At 31.5% G+C, this 9183-nt stretch overlaps 1 long non-coding RNA gene across 3 annotated transcripts; it reads right to left on the reverse strand.

The window, feature by feature from the left end:
• Window positions 1-3298: 3298 nt before the first annotated feature.
• On the reverse strand, window positions 3299-8457 carry LOC107487685 (uncharacterized). Of its 3 annotated transcripts, XR_002374402.2 has the most exons (7): window positions 7894-8457; window positions 6968-7611; window positions 6293-6521; window positions 4408-4576; window positions 3902-4299; window positions 3732-3794; window positions 3299-3491 (listed from the first exon to the last, which is right to left on the reverse strand). It is a non-coding gene; the product is annotated as an uncharacterized LOC107487685 (long non-coding RNA). The 3 variants fall into 3 exon arrangements; XR_008002210.1 differs by having other exon boundaries at window positions 3299-4299; window positions 4419-4576; XR_008002209.1 differs by having other exon boundaries at window positions 3299-4299.
• Window positions 8458-9183: the final 726 nt, after the last annotated feature.

Genomic DNA, 9183 nt, shown 5'->3' on the forward strand with positions numbered 1-9183 from the left:
CCATAGAGTATCTATCTGATCTCAAAATTGTTTTACAATTGCAATTAGCTTGTATTAAAAGCTTTTATAAGTTTGCAGTCTAGATATGAATCTGCATGGTTAGTACCTTTTGTTCGTGTCAAACTCTAAAATCTTGGCATATTATTCATGTTAGATACATGAGACTCTCACTATAATTCATGTTCAGCACTAATGATAGACAAAATATGGTTGTTCTTTGCTATCCTGAATCTTGATGGTCAGTAATTGTTGTTTGTTGTTTATGACTATTTGATTCCTTGGTTTTGCTCTCCACATTCTTTTAGAATTGATTTCTGTATTTTTTTAGTTCAAAGTAATGTCTGGTTGTCTTATTTAAGATTTGAAGATGATTACTCTTTTTCTGCCTATTACAACTTTGGATATTTTTAACGTATGAATTGCAGACAGTTGTCTTCAAAGTTGGTATGACATGTGAAAGATGTGTTACAGCAGTAAAGATAGTTTCCAATTTGGGTCAGCTGTTCTGTTTCTGAAGCTTCCTTCCTTCCTTGATGTTGTGCACTATATGATATACAACTTTATGCGACTTGAAGTTAATAGAATATATTGAGGTCATTTCTATGTTAAACAGGGAACTCTGAATGCTCTTCTATCTTAGAAGTAGTTTTTCTTATTTTTTGGACTATCCCCTGTGATCAAAGAAACCATATGATATTAGCAACAATATACTATATTACTATGAACTTTTCTAAGATACCCAAACTTTACTAATTTAGTTATAACATTCTATGAACTTTTCTAAGATACCCAAACTTTACTAATTTAGTTATAACATTATTGTTCCCAATCTTAATTTTACTCTTAATTTTTTGCTATGGAAACTTCTTGCTCTATTACCACTGTAATCTCTTTAATTTGATATAAGTAACAGTATACTATATTTATTTTGTATGAAAATAGATTTTTGTTAGATAAATCTATTTTTTTAAATTTGATAAGGATATAGCCACGCTTTAAAAGTGTGGCAATAGGTTCATGAATTAAAAAGCGTGGCCATAGATCACATTTAGGTACATTTAAGAAAGCGTGGCTATAGGGTTATGCATATGGCCATGCTTTTAAGTGTGGCAATAGATAAAAGCGTGGCAATAAAAAAGCGTGCTAATAAATAAAAAAAGCATGGTGATAGAGCAATCGGCACGCTTGCAGATGTGACCCTTTCAAAAGCATGCTGGTAGCTCAAAAAGCGTGGCAAAAAGCTATCGCTACACTTTTTTTTAACTTTTTGCCACGCTTTAAAAGCGTGAGAAAAGCCTGGTTTTCTTGTAGTGAGTGGAAAGGTTTGTAGCAAGAGAAATGATAGGCAACTCACTTTGAATTACACACCAAAATGGTGTATGTTTCAAATTGCATTTTATAATCGTATTAGGTTGTAACTTGTATGTCTTAATTTCTTCAAGGTGAGTAATTGAGCACAAAATAGGGACTTTGGCAACCCATGAGATGTGTTGAAAGATGGCTGGATGGCTTTCTGAATGTGGATATGTGTACTTCTAAGGAATTCCAATGTATTCTAGCTAGAAATTAAAACTCAAGGTAGGAATAAGAATTTTGTGTATACTACTACCAGAAATACACTTACAACAATTGAATTTATTGTCAAATTTAGTGAAATACTGTCGAATTTGGTGATATTTACGGTTAGATTTAAATGTGTTACTAAATTTGACGGTAAATATAAACTTCAAAAGACTTTTAAAATGGTGGTAAAATTATTGTTAGAACATCCTATAGTAAATAAAAGAGATTTTGACGGTAATCCAAAACCTTATATTTCATTTAACATCATTCCATTATGGTTAGATTAATTCAATGCAAAATCAGAAGAAAAATTTAACCTAAAAAAAGATAAGAACTAGAAGAAAACATACTTAAATTCCAACTACTTAAGCACAAAGCAATTTGAAGTGGTAATGTGAGGAATAACTGTTTCTCAAAACGTGGCTTGAAGTGCTTAACATACAAGAAAAACCATTTCTCAAAGACATGGGTAAAACTACATGGTCACTAAGTAAAATTGATTTGAACCAAGATTCTCATCTAAAAATAGAAGATTTGAATATCAAAAGGGGAACTTCCATTCCAGTTCTCACACTCACGTATACATGCTGAAAAATTCAGCAGTCACACTTACTCAAGAAGCAAATAGCCATGAAATGCAAGTTTTTGTGAGCATCTGGAAACCATTTTTATTGCTTTATCTTTATTTCAATTTGCCTCTTTACTCAGTTGATCTCATTTATTTTCACATTTTAAATTTTAGTTTTATTTATTCAAGTTTATATTGAATTCATTATTTATTTTCAATTGTGAAGTCCTAATCCATTATTAATAAAAGTTAATAATTTTTTTCTTAAGTATCATTACAGAAATTTTTGAATTTTTATATTTTTAAGAAGAGTCATAGTTGACTTTCGAATTGAAATTGTGATACAAGTTTAATTGAAATATTTATCAAAATCGAAAATAAAGTCTAAGTAAAACAATTATTTATAAATGAAATTCCCTTCCTTTGAATTTTTTTAAATGTCCTTTTTGATAAAATATTTTTTATTTTTAAAACAATTAAAAATCATTTGTTAAAAGAGTAAAATACTTATCATGTTCAATATATATATATATATTAAACAAAACGAATGGTATTGATTATTAGGGATTTAGTCATTACAAGAGAGGCGGAGAATTGCGGCGGTTTTTTTTAGGATTTGTGGCAAACCATTGCTAAATAGAATGCCAATGGTTTAAAAACCACCCTCCTTATTAAGGGCGCGGGAATTGGATTTTGCGGTGATTTTCAGCAACCGCTGGTATAATCGCTGCTAAATGAAATAAGTTATTTGCGATGGTATTAAAACCGCTGCTATTTGGAAAATAGGTTTTAAAAAAAAGGTTGTGACAGTTGTTAATCCGCAATTCAGCATGCATTAAAAAAAATATAACAGAGGTTTATAACCCCCAATCTTCACTATTATATTAAAAAAAATATTTCTCGACAAAGCTATCTAATTTTTTCTACAACTAGCCAAAAAAAGAAAACAAACTCGAACTAAGTTAAATTGCACTAAAAATTTTTTTTCCCTTTACCATAATAAAATCTAGTTTAATTTGAAAAGAAGAGAATTTTTCATTAGCAAAATCTAAGTTCATTAACCAATAATTACTAATACTATAAAATTGATCATTATCTCATTAGAATCCTAAGTGAAAATGCCTCATGAATAACAATGGAAGGAAAACTAAACATAATAAAGGCATACCAAGAAAGTGCAACTCTTAGGAATATTCAAGTAGCAATTCATTCTTTCAAAAGTCCAATAACACATAATTGAATACAAGGATTCAATAAAAGATAAATAATAAATAAAAAATAGAACAAAAAAGCCACACTCATTGTATCCAAAGCTTTCTCAAGCCAAGGCCATACTATAACTTTTTCGACTATGTATTACCTATAAAATAGATCATAGATCAGATAAACTACCATCCCATCGATTATCAACATAATCAAGTTCAAGTCAAAATATAATAATGACCATAACAAAAGAAAATAAAGGCAAAAAAGTAAAGCCGGACAAAAATTGCATAAGCTTGTTATTTGTCAGAAAAGATCAAGGAATTGAAGTCAAAATTCATATAATAGAAAGGAATCCGCTCTTGGATTTCTATCAATATGAAAGGTGAATATGTACCTCTCTTGGATGTATGATGGTCTTGTACTTCTTGATGTATTGAAAGCGTGCCTCTTCATTAAACTGATACCAAAAAGCATTTCCAAAATGTTTAATTCAATTTCAAGCACCAAAGTAAAACTATTCAAAAATAATAAGCTCTATATCACATTTAAATAAGATTAACTCACCTGTGAAATGTGCTCTGCATGAAATAATATATGATATATCACCAACATTCATAGAGCATAGAATATAGTTTTATCTAAAACATGAAATTAAATAATTATAATCAATTTCTATAGAAATAATATTGCAATAAAGTAAAACATATTACAAAAAAATCACCAAAGCAAGCTAAAAATTGAATAAGGAAAGGTTTAGGCACTTCCAATATCTTGCACATAAAGCAATCAAATTAGCTATGGCCTACGGTCACAGGAGGGCTGAACAATATTCTCTTCAATGTCAGCAAATGTTTGAGCATGATAGCAACCTAATGCACTTGAAGACAAACACAGACCATAGTTACGAGCCTTGCAAGTCCAACCACAAAAGAGGGTGACTAAAGCAGACTTTGTTGCTGGAGCTGAAATGAATTGCATAAAACTGTTAGATATGGAAGTCTCATGATAAAGTACTAATCATATATGTATTTTCTTTCCACAAGAAGAAAATTTTAAAATAGACAGAAAACCTGCTAATTACATATTTTTCAGAAACATCTTTGCTTCAGTTTTAGTCAATGATCCAACCAACCATGGTAGCACACATTCAATCAATTTCAGAGGTATCATGCACAAGCTTTGATACAGAAGTTCACGTTGCCTTTCGATACTAAAGTGCTTCTGTGCAAACGGAAGAACCTAGAGATGAGAGAGAATCTATCATGTATTAAAAATAATTAAATAAAGAAAAAGATAGCTTATTGTTGCAACTATTTTGACTAACTTTTTTCCATAATTCAATTATGGATTAAGAAGTACAAAGCCTCCTACATCATATTTATCTACCGGAAAGACAAATAATTGATTCACTTAATAAAAGCATTCCTCATACTTATTAGGCGTTTGCCAAGTGATGCGTCAGTATCTTTCCTATCTTTTTCTAGTAAATTTGCATTTGAATTTGTTAAGTTTAATCAAGATTTAAGTATTTTTGAGCCACTATGAATGCTACTTTGAGTCGTGTGCAGTTTGGTTTATTTCAGGTAGAATTCGGATGGATTTGACAGGGTTTATGTAGAAAAAAGAAAGAAAATGGATGATGCTATCAACCCTGACCTCCTTGCACTCTAACAGGCATAACTTGAGCTATAGAGGACCAATTGACTCAGTTTTAGTGGAATTGAAAAGCTAACTTCCAAAGTTTTCTAACGATATATAATAGTATACACATTTTTTATGGAATTACTGCCTTGGTGGCGCCAAACTTGGGAAATCCAAGTTTGGTGCCAGGATGAAGAAACAATTGAGAATCGCAAGTGGAAGGAGTGGCACAAAACTTGGCGCAGCCCAAGTTTGGCGCCAGGTTTAGCAATTTGGGGTGGTCCCCACTTCTCCAAGAAGCCAGCATGCAATCTTTTATTAATTTTGATTAAACTTTTATTTTATTTACAAATAGGAAAAGATATTATTTAGTTTTAAAAATATATTTTACATTAATTATGATTAGATATAAAAAGAGAAAAGATCTTGACCTATCTCTTCTCCCAATTTTCATTCCGCACTTTACACTTTTACATAATCCTATTTTTTTTCTCTGAACCATGAGCAACTAAATTTCCTCTGTTAAGGTTAGGAGCTCTGTCTATTGTATAGATTGATACTATTATTTTCTATTTTAATTCATGTACTGATTTTTATTTCAAGAATTGTTTTCTTTCTTTATCTTATGAATCTGGGTGGAATGGAAGTATGACCCTTGTTCTAAATGAGTTCTTGTAAAACTTGAAAAAGCTATTTTCTTGAACAACAGCTTGAAAAAAATCTCCTAAATTTCTAATTATCTTGACTTAACGGAATACGTAACATATAATCCTCTTATATTTGGTTAATTATGATTTTTGTGGCATATAAACTAGAATTGAACTTAACCCTCTAATTGGAATCAAGTGACCAAGGAATTGGCGGTTGATGAAGGTTAGAGGAGACTAAAAAGGTATAAGGAATCAGGGTTTAGTCACATATAGTTTGTCATGAATTGAATCTTGCATAATTAAAATAGTTAGTAAGAAAAGTCAATCCGGAAGATAGATATCTCTAAAACCTTAACTGTTTCTCTATATATTTCACAACCCATTTACTGGTTGCTTTATGAATTCTCTGAATTTACTGTTTGATGCAATTAAACTCCCAAAACATCATTTTCTATTTGTCTAACTAAGTAAATCACACAATCATTGTTGCTTAGTCTATCAATTCTCGTGGGATCGACCCTCATTCACTTGAGGTACTACTTGGTACGACCTGGTGCACTTGCCAGTTAGTTTGTGGGTTATAAATTCCGCACCACCAAGCTATGACATGCTTTTGAAGCTTAAAACTACATACAATCCACATCTCACTCAAGCAATGACTCACCTGAACTTCTTCATTCTTGAAATGCCTCTGGATGGTTTCCATTATATGATCAGCATGTGAGCACAACTTGGAACAAAATTCAACTTCGGAATTAAATGTTGCTCTTTCACCTTGAATTCTTTCAATCAAACACCAGAAGTTATTAAATTGGCTTTTTTCTTCAACATGCTCCTGAAAGAAAGATAGCTCTACGTCTACTGTTGGAAAAATAACCCTGTCCTCAGTAATACTGCATTTTATAAAAAAAGTCAATTATTCATTCCTTGAGAATTAAGAGAAAGAATTGACTAAAGAGGAAAGCTTTTAGAAAGTAGATAACTTAACGGATTTTTTTTCAAAATAATTTTTGTCACTCAATACACCATAGGATGTTAGAATAACAGATTCTCAACAAGAGGATAACATTTAAAAAAGTAGCACACTTCAATCTTTTATGAATTTCAATTTATAAATCAATATATAAAAGGGAATGAATATACATACTCTTTTATGTACAAATGGGAATTAAAATACATCATTATTTTATGTTGCAAATTGATATGAAAAAGAAATGCCTAACAAGAAATCTAAATAATGACTTTTTTAATTTAAGAAACATGTGATACTTCTACATGACATAGAACAAAGTTAAAACAATATTTGTGAAATATGCAAACTTCTGCAATAAATAGCAACCTTTCATTAAAAACTGACAGATTGGTAAAATCTCCAGACAATTGTATCTTTCTGATCTCCACTACATTAAACTTGAGAATGATCTACACCATTTTCAACTGTGTTAGCACTATTTCTACGTTCCATCAATGTGTAATAACCTTCAATGAGCAAGAATATGATTAGTTATATTACCATTACAAGTTGTAAAATAATTCAGTGACATTGATTAATTAGTACTATAATACCGTGTTCTATCAGTAGATTTTTCGAACTGAAGACAAAGAGTGTAAATGGAAACTCATCAATTAAAACAGATCAAAAAATTCAACCTAATTCCTAATAGATAATCCTAACACACATGAATTTTACAAAGAATCTAATCAAATTTTACAACCATATCTAAATCTCAAAAAAGCAAATTCATCTCTCAATAGTTTACTAAAAGCATTTCCCAAGATTAAACTAGATAGCAAAAAAACAAAGATGTAACAAATGATAAATCAACTAAATAGAAAAATAAAAGAATAAGAAACTTCCATGAGAATAGTGTTGGCATCGTTGGAGAGGATTTGACGGTGGATCTCAACGAGGAGGCAGAGTAGTTAAGAACGGATGTCGAATAAAGAGAGAGAACACGAATCGAGTGGAGATCTCCGCTGTATCTGCAACGCGAAGCATGATGTTAATCTCTGACTATAATAAAAGGCAAACAATTGCCACTCGAAAACCAATTAACGAATTTGAAACAATAAAAACCTAAAAAATTAGTATTGAAGAAAATTCCAATTTCAATCCAATAGCCATAAAATTAACTCAGAATCTAATATCCATTAAAATTAACTTAGAATCCATACAATTATGTCAGAAGTCATAATATATACAACAAAAATTATACGAATTTATAAGAAAAAAATGCAACTGAAGAAATAGGGATGAGTGCTTACAGGAGAAGAGAAGACGGACAAGCAGCAGCTCCGAACGGACGAGGATAGGTCTAGGCTTGACAACGAGGACAGAGATGGCGACGCGACAGCAGCCCCGATACGACTTTCTGGCGGCGCGAGGAGATGAGGAGATCTTCAACGGCGAGAGCAGCGAAAGGCGAGAGGCGAGAGGCAAGAGGCGAAGGCTTCGACGGTGGGAGGGCTATGGGAGTTAGGGCTGAGAGTTAGGGCTAGTGGGGAGTGTATAACGATGGAGAAGAGGGATTGGAGCCCGGTGAGTGTTTTCAGAAGAGTAGTATATAGCTAGTGTAGTGGTGTTAGTGTTTTAATAATTATAATAAAATATATACCCAAAATGATTGATTTGTAGCTGTTTAAATTGAACCACTGCTATCAGCAGCTTTGTAGCAGTGGCCAAACTGCAGCTCATAACCGCTGCGAATTTGTTGTTTTTGCGGTGGTTTCAAAAACGGCTGCTAATTTTTTGCTGCTATTATCAGCCCTATAGTAGTAGTGAGTGTACATAGTGGCAAGTGGTAATTAACTATCCACTTGTAATAATAATCATTTGGCTCAACATGTTGTAAGAATGGAGGGTGAGTTCCCTAGATATAAAATTTATCGAACAGCAAGGGCAATAATGTAGGGCATGTGAGTTGCCGAGGTGGTAGTAATTAATGAAGGACTTGGGGGAGTGGCAAGTGGTTCGTTAGTGATGAAATACTATAGTACGTTGTTGGATGGTATTGGAATTGAGAAAAGGTAAGGTACATATATACCGTGTGTCGCTGTCGGCAAATAATGTGGCAGCAATTACCACACTTTGATGCCTCCAACTGTCATCTACCTGTTTCCTCCTCCTTCTTATACTCGGATAAATTAATATCAAGGAACATACTAATCTCAGATTGTCGCTCCTATATATGCTTTATGAAACTTTTGTGGTAATATATATACGATAACATTATTATTGTGTATACAAATCATGCATGGCAAAATTTATTTTGTCCAATTATACACGATAACAGACTTCAAATCGATTTATAATTAGAATATACTTATCATATATTGTCAATATAATTTTTTATACGAATAATTAATTGTATATTGTCATACTAATAAAATGATTAATTTTTAAATTTTTATTTAAAATATTATCTAAATAAATAAATATAATTAAATAAATGTGAGTACATTAAAATTAAACTATTATAATTATAGGTTCGCTTGATTTTTGTATAATTTCGACAAAAATATCGATCAAACTTGTATCAAAGATCTCAATTCGAA

The sequence above is a fragment of the Arachis duranensis genome, chromosome 1, assembly GCF_000817695.3.
Source record: "Arachis duranensis cultivar V14167 chromosome 1, aradu.V14167.gnm2.J7QH, whole genome shotgun sequence".
Lineage (NCBI taxonomy): Eukaryota > Viridiplantae > Streptophyta > Magnoliopsida > Fabales > Fabaceae > Arachis > Arachis duranensis.